The sequence below is a fragment of the Ochotona princeps genome, chromosome 30 (genome assembly GCF_030435755.1).
Source record: "Ochotona princeps isolate mOchPri1 chromosome 30, mOchPri1.hap1, whole genome shotgun sequence".
Lineage (NCBI taxonomy): Eukaryota > Metazoa > Chordata > Mammalia > Lagomorpha > Ochotonidae > Ochotona > Ochotona princeps.
In genome coordinates, this window is record NC_080861.1 from 1,979,956 (window position 1) to 1,991,335 (window position 11,380).

An 11,380-nucleotide genomic window follows, 5' to 3' on the forward strand; every position below is an offset into this window, starting at 1 on the left:
CCCCACTAAATCCTTTCATCCTGAAAGTTTCAGAAAGGAAACTAATAATCCCTAATGAACTATTGCAAAAAACAGAAAAAAGGTCGTTGTGTTTGTGAAACATTCATGTATATATACATATCAATGATTCAAAGACTTATACCATAAAAAGAACAAGTCCTAAATAAAATATTAGTGAAAGATTTATTTTTATTGGAAAGTCATATACAGAGAGAAGCAGAGAGAGATGGAAGATCTTCCGTCCGATGATTCACAAGTGACCACAACGGCTGGAGCTGAGCCAATCCAGAGCCAGGAGTCTTCCAGGTCTCCCACGCAGGTGCAGTGTCCCAAGGCTTTGGGCCGTCCTCAACTGCTTTCCCAGGCCACAAGCAGGGAGCTGGATGGGAAGCAGGGCTGTTGAGATTAGAATCTGCACCCAAGTGGGATCCTGGCGCATGCAAGGCAAGGACTTCAGCCACTAGGCTTCTGTGCTGGGCCCTCTTTCTTTCAAAGTTTTAGTTTCCTTCCTTCCTTCCTTCCTTCCTTCCTTCCTTCCTTCCTTCCTTCCTTCCTTCCTTCCTTCCTTCCCTCCTTCCTTTCTTTTTACAAGCACAGTAACAGAGAAAGAGCCAGCAAACAAGAAGAGCTCCCATGTGTTAGTTCACTTCCTGAATGTGCACACAGGAACCGGGCTGGGCCAGATGGAGGAGCTGGCACTCACTCAGGCTTTGTGTGGGTGGCAGGAAGTGAGCAGCCTGAGCGGCACTACTGCCTCATGCATCTGCGTTAGCAGGAAGCTGGAATTCCAGATGGGAGCCAGGTATTGCAGCAGGTGCTCCGAGGCAGGGCAGCTCAACTTGCAGTGTAAAAGCCTACTCCCCTATTACTTTTTAGGAGAGTGACGTAAGTTTTTATCTCAGTCTCATACTGGCCAATTAAAAAAAAAATACGTTAAAGGCAGAATTACGGAGAGGAAAGGAAGGGTGGGAGGGAGACAGGGAATCTTCCATCCTCCAGTTCACTCCCCAAATGACAGCAACAGCTAGGGCTGCGTCAGACTGCAGCCAGGAGCCGGCAGCTCATCCTGGTCCCCAGCATGTGTGCAGGGGTCTGAGCACAGGGGCCTCTTTCACTGCGTTTCCAGGCCCGTTAGCAGGGAGCTGGATTGGAAGTGGAGTTACTGAGACTTGAACCGCTGCCCACATCGGGGACAGGTGCTCTGGGTATCAGCTTTACTCGTTAAGCTGCTGTGCAGGCCCTCAATTGTTGTTGCTGTTTTGTAAATATATCATTGTAAGTCTATGACTTTAAGTACATGTGAGAGAAACAGAAAAGTCTTCCATCCACTGATTCACTCCCCACGTGGCTGATCTGAAGCCAGGAGCCAGGAGCCTCCTCTGTGTCCCTCACATGGGTGCAGGGTCCCAAGGCCTTGAGCCGTCTTCGACTGCTTTCCCAGGCCACAACCACAGAGCTGGATGGGAAGTGGAGCAGCCGGGATTAGAACTGGCACCCATATGGGATTCTGGCAGCTGCAAGGTGAGGAATTTAGCCATTATGCTACTGCGCTGGGCCCCATCTGAAGAATTTTTAGCTCTTGCAATTTTTATGCCTTGTAAAGCTGAAAGTGTTTGTTCAGCAGAACCCGACCCAGTTGGTTTTTGAATCATTTGCTGCGACTCTAAGGGTTGTCTTGCTGTGGCCTGAAAATATCCTCTGGGTTCATCTTGTACATGTGCAGGCACTGGCCCGCGTGACCCTCTGCTTCTCCTAGCTGTGTTATCCTGAGACAACACTCTGTCTGGGAGCGAGACTGACCGCTCCCTTACTGGTCATGGCTTTAATCTTCTTTAATGGAGTCAGCTAGCAAATGTTTATACACGTATACACACACACACACACACACACACACACAAACATATTCTCAAGTTCATATTGATATTTCCAAATCAGTTCACAACTACAGGGTGTTTTGCTGCTAACTGTACCAGTATTCCGATCTTGTATATTGGAGATCTTCACTTGGAAGGATACACAGTGATTAACCACCCTATACCTTCACCCTGTGTTTCCAAACATCTCAGAGAAAAGTGCTGCTTACAGCCCACAGATTTATCATTTTCTTACATTTTGGAGGGGTTTTGATTGTTGATGGGATTTTGTCTCTTACAATGCTTTTATTATTTCTACAATTTTAAAATATATTTAATTATTTGAAAGGCAGGTTGAGAGAGAGCCCTGTGTAGCCACAGCTGCTGGAACGGAGTCAAGCTGAAACCAGGAAGCAGAAGCTCCATCTGGGTGGGTCTCCAACATGGTTGGTAGGAACTCCAGCACTGAGCCATTATCTCCTGCCTGCCAGGTGCGTTAGCAAGCCTTCCTGGAGGGGAAGTAGAGTAGCCAGGACTTAACCATTTTGATATCCCACCATTACAAGTAGTGGGATAACCCACTGTGCCACAATGCCTGCCCCAAGAAAGCCTGACTTGGTTTGCAGATGATGTTGTGGAAGCTGGCGTGCTATAGCAAGAAAAAGAGAAACAACTGCTCACATCTTACCATGCACAAATGTGAATTTCAGGCAGATGAATAAACTTAATGTAATTATGAAACTACAAAGGGAAAAAACCTGTAGGAACAAAACTTTTGATTTAGGATTGAAGAAGCCCTTCTACAGAAAGATCCCCCAAATTCCAATCATGAAACCGAAGAGACTCCTGCACTTAACACATCAATATCAAATATCTGGGGCAGATGCTGTGGTTTGGTTAGTTCAGCCACTGCTTGGGACATTTGGATTCCATGTCGGAGTTGTCGGTTCAGGGCCTGGCTGCCCCACTGTGACCTGGTTCCTTGTGAAAAGGCCTGGAGAGGCAGTGGAGGATGGCTCAGGTGCCTGGCTTCCTGCTGCCCACAGGGGAGAGCCAGATCAGGTTCCTGGCTTTTGGCTTCACTCTGGCATAGCCTTGGCTTTTCTGACCATTTGGGGAAATGGACAAGTAGATGGAAGGTTGTTGTGCATGTGTGTGTCAGCTGTTGCGTCCACTTGGGGAGTGATTCAGCGGACAGAAGATTTTCCTCTCTGTCTCTCCTCCTCTCTCTATATTTGACTTTCCAATAAAAATAATAAATAAATGTAGGAGGACATTGTGACCGTAGGTCAGTGACCGTAGTCAGCGAGCACAGGATTACAGTTGATGGGACAATATTTGTATGATAAACAACTGAATGGATGTCTTTCTTGTGTGTGACTGATTGGATATCCTTTGCATGAGAACAACTGTATGGCTACCTTTTGTATACCTGATGAGATATCATTTGTATAAGAACAGTTGGGTGGGAAATAATATACAAGGCAAAAGGACTTCCAAACTAAGGCATAGAAACAGTTGATGGTTCTGTTGATGAACTAAGTTTCTCTACCCTAATCCTGTATGACTCTCAGCATATAAAGTCTGTTACCCCTAATAAATTTTGGCTATTGATCATCAGTCAGTAGTCCAAGCGTGTTATTATCGGCTCCGTGCACCAAGTCCATCACTGCAGGACAGCGACAAATAAATCTTTTTTAAAAATCATAATAAATACGATACTGGGCCCAGTGCAGTAGCTTAGTGGCTAAATTCCTCTCCTTGCATGAGTCATGATTCCATGTAGCCACTGATTTGTGTCCCTGCTGCTCCACTTCCCATCCAGCTCCCTGCTTGTGGCCTGGGAGAGCAGTGGGGGACAAACAAAGCCTTGGGACCCTGTAGCCGTAGGTGAGGCCTGGAAGAGACTCTTGGGTCTTGGCTTCAGATTGGCTCAGCTCCGGCTGTTGAGGCCACTTGGTTAATGAGTCCGCGGACAGAAGATTTCCTCTCTGTCTCTCCTCCTCTCTGTATATTTGACTTTCTAATAAAAATAAATCAATAAATCTGAAAAGAATAAATATACACAAGACTGACACTTAGATTCTATGAGTAAGTTGTAAATTTGCAACAAAGAGGCAGAGAATGCAACATAAAATTGAGTAGAGTGTGTAAAGATGTGATTTATGGAAGAGGACACCAAGTGGTCAGTTTACATGTTTATAATGTTTAAACTCATGTGTTATCAGGAAAACACAAAGTGAAGCAATGCAGATTAAAGCAACGGAGAGGCACGCCGTAGAAACAGAGCTGTTTGCTGACAACCTTGCAACTGGACACCATTCCAGACCTTGCATGGAGAGGACAGGAATGGAAAGGGTCTCTTGGAAATAAAAAAAGGCTGTGTGTTGATTCAACCTTGTTAATGTCTAGTAACCAAGACCAAGCCACCGGAGCCTCTGAAGGCCCAACTCAGACCGAGCCACCGGCGCCTCTGCAGGCCAACTCAGACCGAGCCACCGGCGCCTCTGCAGGCCAACTTACCCGTGATCAACATCAGATCCTTGACGTGGCCCTGTGACTTTTTTACTTCCTTTTTTTCACTAATTTGCTCTTTGTTTAAAGAAAAAGATTTACCTTTATTTTTCTTTGAAAGGCATTTTTACAGAAAGAAGGAGAGACAGAGAAGGGAAGATCTTCTATCCTCTGGTTCTGTCCCAAATGGTTGTAATGATCAAAGCTGAATTGATCCAAAGCTAGGAGCCAGGAGCTTTTTCTGGGTCTTCCCTGCGTGTACACACTGCACCTGCTTGGGAGACCCAGAAGAAGCTCCTGGCTCCTAGCTTTGGATCGGCTCAGCTCTGGTCTTTGAGGCTGCTTGGGCAGTAAACCAGTGGAAAGAAGATCTTTCTCTGCGTCTCCTTTTCTCTCTGTAGATCTGCCTTTCCAATAAAAATAAATGTTTTTTTTTTAACATGAATGTCGCAGTTCTAGAAGAGAGAGAGTAAATGAATTCTTTCTCAGTCATTGTCTTCTAACTAAATAGATTGAATGCTGCCCACCCACGTGGCAGAAACAGATTCTCTCCGCTGGGTTTACTTATCAAATGCTAGTGTCTTCTGAAAACACACAAACACACCCAGAAATGATGTGTGATCAGATATCTGGCCATCCTTTAGCCCAGTCAAGTTGAAACGTAAAACTTTCCATCACGCACGGAGAGTGGTAATGCCTTATTCCTAGAGGAACAGCAATTCCAGGTGTGACTTGGCCTTTCCTGTGTGGTACGCCTCCTCTACCATGGAGTGGTGTCATAGAGTGTTTACCCGTGGGCACGCACTCTCCTACGACCTAGCACTTGACCTTCACTCTACAGTGCTGGAGGTGCAGGAGGGGGCCTTGACCATCATCTGCTTGTTGCATCATCTGCCATGTATCCAGAGACAGCTTTCTAGAATGACTGTCAAAGGTAAAGCTGAGGGACTGGCCTGGAAGAAACACTGACAGAATGGGGTGTCGTCTTCTGGACACAGTGTATTTAGGTCAATTCAGAGACTTGCTTTTGATGTTCTGTTTCCAGCGGGAATCAAGGGAATGTAACTAGGAGGGTCTCACCGACCCTTACCGCCTCATAACCTGCTGGGGAGATTTTGTTCCTCCTGTACCCACAGCTTCTGGGCATTTGATGTTCTGGCTAGAGCTGACCCCTTGCAGGTGATACTGCAGGGATCCCACTCAGTTCCAGACTCGCAGGGTACATGGGAATGTCTGTGCTCAGGAGGCCACAGGCCTAGAGCTGTCATCCTGGCTGGAGAAACCAATCCTGTCTGCAAGGGCAGGTGAGGCTGCTTTCACATACCAGAAGTGAGAAGCATCTGTGTGATGCTCCCGGGCTTTTTGCGCCAGTATAACTGCACAGCTGGACGCAGCAAGCCTGAACTGGGAGTGGTGTCAAGCACTCAGGCCTTTTGGGAGTGGCGATGATTTGCACAACCAACTAAGGAACGTTGCATGGAGCCCTGAATGCAGCTACATTGATGGCAGCTGGAGGAGACTATCTCCCTCTTCCTCCCTGGTACAACTCCCAGAAGCTCCCGGGCCCCATAGGGAGCCATGTCTGTACAGCTGAAGGGGCGTACAGTGGCAGCCATGGGACTATACTTCACAGATGTCCATCAAACCGAGATGATAGCTGGCTGAAGATCTCAGCTACCGCATTTGAAAGGTTCAGAGGAATTCAGAAAGTTTATGGAACACAGCATCACATAAGTGCATTTCCATGGACCTTAAAATTGTCATTTATTATTTTTCTGAAAAGCAGACACACATCAGAGAAAGAGAGAGATCTTGTCAGTTGGTGGGGTCAGACAAAGGTCGAGAAGTCAGGAATTCATTGAAGGTGTTCCACGTGGGCAGCAGGAGCCCGAGGACTTGCGCCATCGCCCGCCCTCTCCTGGAGTTCACATCAACAGGAAGTTGGAGCCACGAGCAGGACAAGGACATAAAGCTGGCATTTTGATTAGAGATGTAGATGTCCCAACTGCTGCTCCAAGCGCCTCCCTCCCGTGAACTTTTGGTGGTCCCTTGTATTTGTCTGACTTTGTGTTCAGGCTGAGATGTACTGCTCTTTCCACAGGGTGTTCCCAGCCAGGGACTGTCCAGCAGGAATAATGAGGGACCCCGCTTCTGGGAGACACAGGACTCCTGCAGTTGGCTGGGGCTTGAGGACTCTGTTGACCCTGCTGAGCCTGCTTAGGCCAGGCAGCCCGGGCAGTTCCACCTCCGACTCTGCACGGCCATCTGGCGCCCATACTAGCCTTTGCTCCTCTTTTCACACATGGCCATTTCCCGTGATGAAATCCTTGAAGTTAGCTTCATGTTGGCATCTGCTTCTCAGACGACCTGAACTAACATACTTCGTGTATAAAGGAAAGAGGGAGGAATCTTCCATTTGCTGATGTGGTTGGAGCTGGGCTTGTCCAAAGCAAGAAGCCAACAGCTTCCTCCCAGTGTCCTACATGGGTGCAGGGGCCCAAGGACCTGAGCCATTTTCCATTGCTTTCCTAGGCTATAAACAGGGAGCAGGATAGGAAGCAGAACCGCAGGGATTAGAGTTGATGTCCTTACGGGATGCCAGGTGGAGGTCTAGCCTGTTGAGCCACCATGCTGGCCCCTCCAAAAGTTTCTTACAAGAGCCTGGGGCAGGCTCAGAGGGAAACTATGCATTTTCTGTTTCAGCTCAGACTCTCACAGAATGACATTGATTGGGTTGCTCCTGTAGCACACATTTGTTTCTTGTCATTTTGGAGGTCTGGGGGTACAAGCTCAAGGCCTTGGCAGCCTCAGGATCGGTGAGAGTTGTCTTGCTGGCTTGTAGATGGGCACATTCTCAACAGGTGTCCATGTGGCCTTTCCTGGTGTGGATATAGTGACCTCTCTGTCTTCGTGGTCACCTCTCAGAAGCCACATCTTCAGATGCCATCACGTGACGGGGAGCAGTTGCAATACATAAATTCGAGGACACAAGCATTTGGTCCATGCAGGTTCTTTCATGTTGGAAAGCACTCAGGGGCAAAGACACTCGGCCCTCACCAAGGACCTGTGCCAAGGGACCCTAAGCTGTCCCCAGAACTAAACTCTCATTCGTAGAACCTTGTGGCAAAGTCCCTCGGTCAGTCCTCTGCTCTCTGAGGGTCCCACTGTTCCTGTTAGCTCCCACAGACCTTCGTCTTCAGCCTCAGAAAGTGGCATCTGGGGACAGGTCTGGCACAAAAATTCAATTGTCTAATCCTTCCCTTGCAAGCACCAGGATCCCACAGGGGTGCTGGTTTGTGTTCCACTTGCTCCACTTCCCATCCAGCTCCCTGCTTCTGGCCTGGGAAAGCAGTTGAAGATGGCCTAAAGTCTTGGGACCCTAGGAGATCTGAAAGAAGCTCCTGGCTCCTGACTTCGGATTGGAGTAAACCAAATGAAGTGAACTATGTGAAGTGAACCAGTGGATGAATATCTTTCTCTCTGTCTCTCCTTCTCTCTATAAATCTGCCTTTCCAATTAAAAAAAAAAAAAAGTGGTGTCTGGGATGCTCCTGGCTTGCTAAGTATGTTCTATTGCCTCTCTGCCCTTAATTGCCACCTTCTGTTTTATCTACAAGTTTAAAAGGGGACAGATATGACATGTGTGAACAAACCCAGAGACGTGTTCCTGATCCTGACGAAAGCAGGGGCATGTGGAACTGGCAGTGCTGAGTGAAGCAGGCAGGAAGCATTGTGACCAGGAACATCAGACCACGACTGACCGCTTTCTTGGAACTGCAGGACAATTTAAAATCCTCCTGCTGGGCCAGAGGATGTCCTCTGAGAGTAATTCAGTGACTTTGCCTTTTTGAGGATCCAGTGCAAGTAATGTCCTTCTTCCCGCGTCTCCCCTCCTTTCATGGAACCCCAACACTCTGGTCTTTGTTCTGGGCTCAGAACAGTGGGAAAGCAATGGGCAATGCTGATAAGATATCTCTTGGTGTATTGGTTTTGTCCCGTTAATAGCTCAGTGCTTTCACAAGTTATCAATCCCACTTGCTTGACAATTACATTCCAAACCGGAACTGCTGACTCCAAGGGCTCCAAGGTAAACAGGACAAGTATTGCCTGAACATTTCCTCCTTATATTAAATCGTAGTTCAAAGAAGGTACAGAATTAAGAGGTGTGTTTTTCATATGCAGTTCAACAAACATTTATTGTTAAAAATTTCTTGAACTTTGCCTTCTTAGTACAGTGGGGCCTTTATAGGAGAGAGGGTTTAGTCCCACACACTGAACTCCTGGAGGTTATCAGAGGTTACTCACAGGCCCAAGACTTGGGGAGATCTCTGCCCAGCTTTGTGGTTTGCCTCCTTGCTCTGCCTTTTCTTTATGCTAGTCCTAGATATCTGAGAAACAGCATTGGAAAATGAAAGAACACTGGATTCAGAGATTCCTCCCCCCTATCCTGTCTATACCTTATTTGGGATTTGTGCAACCTGCCTTTCCTCAGGTGTCTCATCAGTGCTAACTAGCCAGGCTCCCTAGTTCGTTGGGTTGGCCAAGTCTGGCATATATTATAATGAAGGAAGTACTCTGTAATCTAAAGGCCAAGTTCCAAGGAAAGTAGATAATACCTGGATGGATATGTGACATTGTCAATGACGTTCAGACCCCCTCCTGCCGAAAGACAAGGAACTCTTTGCACATGGCTGCTCAGGTAGTCATCCCGAGGGCCTGGGGACTGGTTGGAGGAGGTCTGAGACTATGAAGAGATCCAAAGAAAAAGTTTTTGAGAAACAGAGAGCTCACATCTGCAATTTCACCCCAGAAATGCCTTTGATGACTGAGCGTGGGAGCTGGGATCTCCATCTGTGGCTCCCCTGTGGATGACAGGGTCCTAAGGATGTGGCATCACTGCCGTGTCCCAGGGTCTGTGTGAGTACGAAGCTGAAGTCAGGAACTAGAGCAGAGACTTAAACCCGGGTAGTTCAATATGGGACACAGGTATGTTAACTGCTAAGCTGAAGAATCTGGGGCCAAGTTTATGTCATAGAAGGTCAAGGACCAGTGCATTCCTTCTGGGTGGTGTTGAAGTACGGCTAAGTGGCATCCAAGTTAAAGCAGTTATGCCAGGTGGGGCTCCATCCTTGGTCAAGGGACCTGTGGAGTCTGAGTTAATGCTGCTGCTGTGGCACCTGCCTGAACTTACTAGCATGGGTTAGGTCAGATGAGCCGGGACGGAGGGCAGAAAGAGGGATGGAGGCCTGCCTGTTACACTAAAAGGAAGACTGAAGGATGAGTCGGGAGTACTGCAATGTTCTAGGCTGAGTGGCTCAGATGACGCGAGGCTGTCTTGGGAAGACTTGGGAGCTATAGCAACTGGGAAGCTAGGAACCCGGCTGTGCCTGCATCTTGTTGACTCTCGCTCAGGGTTTAGGGGTTTCTTCTTAAATAGTCATTGGCTGGCAGATCCCGTTCATCTGAAAAAAGACGTCAATGGCCTGAGTTTCTTGTCGGGGAGTCCGAATACCACACACATCAGTAACATTTCATGTTTCTCCTCTTTCACTTGCTGCTGTGGTCCACACGCCCTTTTCATGCTCACAGTGAGCCTGAAGGTGGTTAGTTTCCATGCTCGGCAGGGCCCTGGGCTTCTGGGATGGCCCAGGACTGGTGCTGGTGCCCTTGCCCTGTGGTGGCTGGAGGCAGAGTTGCACGCCCAAGGCTGTGTCCACGGTGCCCACTACTTGCTTCTCTTCCAGAGAGGGCCTGTGTTGAGTGCTTAGGGTTTCGCTGTGTGGCTTCTGCTCATATCCCTCCCTATGTAAGACCGTACATCCCTTCCCTGCTCGCTGCCGGAACCCCTTGTTCCACCATGTTTGTCATTGTGCAAGCATTTGGAAAGTACTAAGCTATGCATCCCCCTTGAGACCCAGGCACCAGAAGTGCCTTACTTCCACAGTGAAGCGCTCTAGAAGTCCCAGAAGAGGAAGCGGGACACTCCAAACTCCCCAGCCTTTTGTAGGGATAAACACTGAAGCTATTCAATGTCAGAAATCTTTAGAAGATACTAGGCATTCTGAGTACAGAATCAACATGATCTGGAGCAGTTCAGTTGCAAAAGGGCTAGGTGTGTGCAGGCAGGCATACGCCACAGTCAGCTTCTCATATTAGCATGCTTGGGTTGGAGTCCCAGCTTCCACTGCAACTTCTTGCTAAGTACATTCTGCAGGGCGGTAGGTAATGGTCCGAGTTCTTGGGCCCCTGCCACCCACACAGCAGGTCTGGATCTAGCCCTGCTTCCTAACTTCAGCCTGGCCCTGGCCCAGCTATCGTAGCTGTTCGGAGAGCAAGCCAGCAGATAGGAGGTCTCTGTTATTGTCTCCTCCTGCCTTCCAAATAAATGTTAGGGGGAGGAAAGAAAGGCGTGTGTGGAGACACCCGGGAGCTGTTTTGAGGGACCCTCAGGCACAAAGGAAATTAGGGCCATCAACTGGAACAACTTTAACTTCCTGCATGTACATGACTGCTACGTCAGGACCAAGTGTGCTCAGGAAGTGACTTACCTGGTAAGGAGTTCCGTGGCCAATATGCAGTTAGGGTCCCGCCTCTGTTAGAATGAGAAAAGGGGGAGTCTCTTCAAGAGGGTACAAGGGACTGGCTTCTGTCCAACAGGTGCCTTCAGCAACATCAAAGTGACAGCTCACCCTTCTACCTTTATTATGAGGAGAGAAAAAAAGAAGTTGCTGATCACTTTTTTGTTTTATTATAAGCAAACTAGACAGCATTACAGTTTTGACCTTCTGATGGGTTTTGACCTTGCTGTCTTATAATTGTAAGCTGTTATTCTGCTAGTATCTGATTTGTTCTTGAAAGAGGCCACTTACGCTATTTTCTTGCTGCTTCTCTTGGAGCCCTCCCGAGGCTGCAGCCAGAGGTTTTTGTCTTTGATACATTTCACTTTGCTCACTGAAATTGTCCCCATGAAATCTGTTCTTTGATGTGAGACAAGAACTGGGGTGACCTCCATCT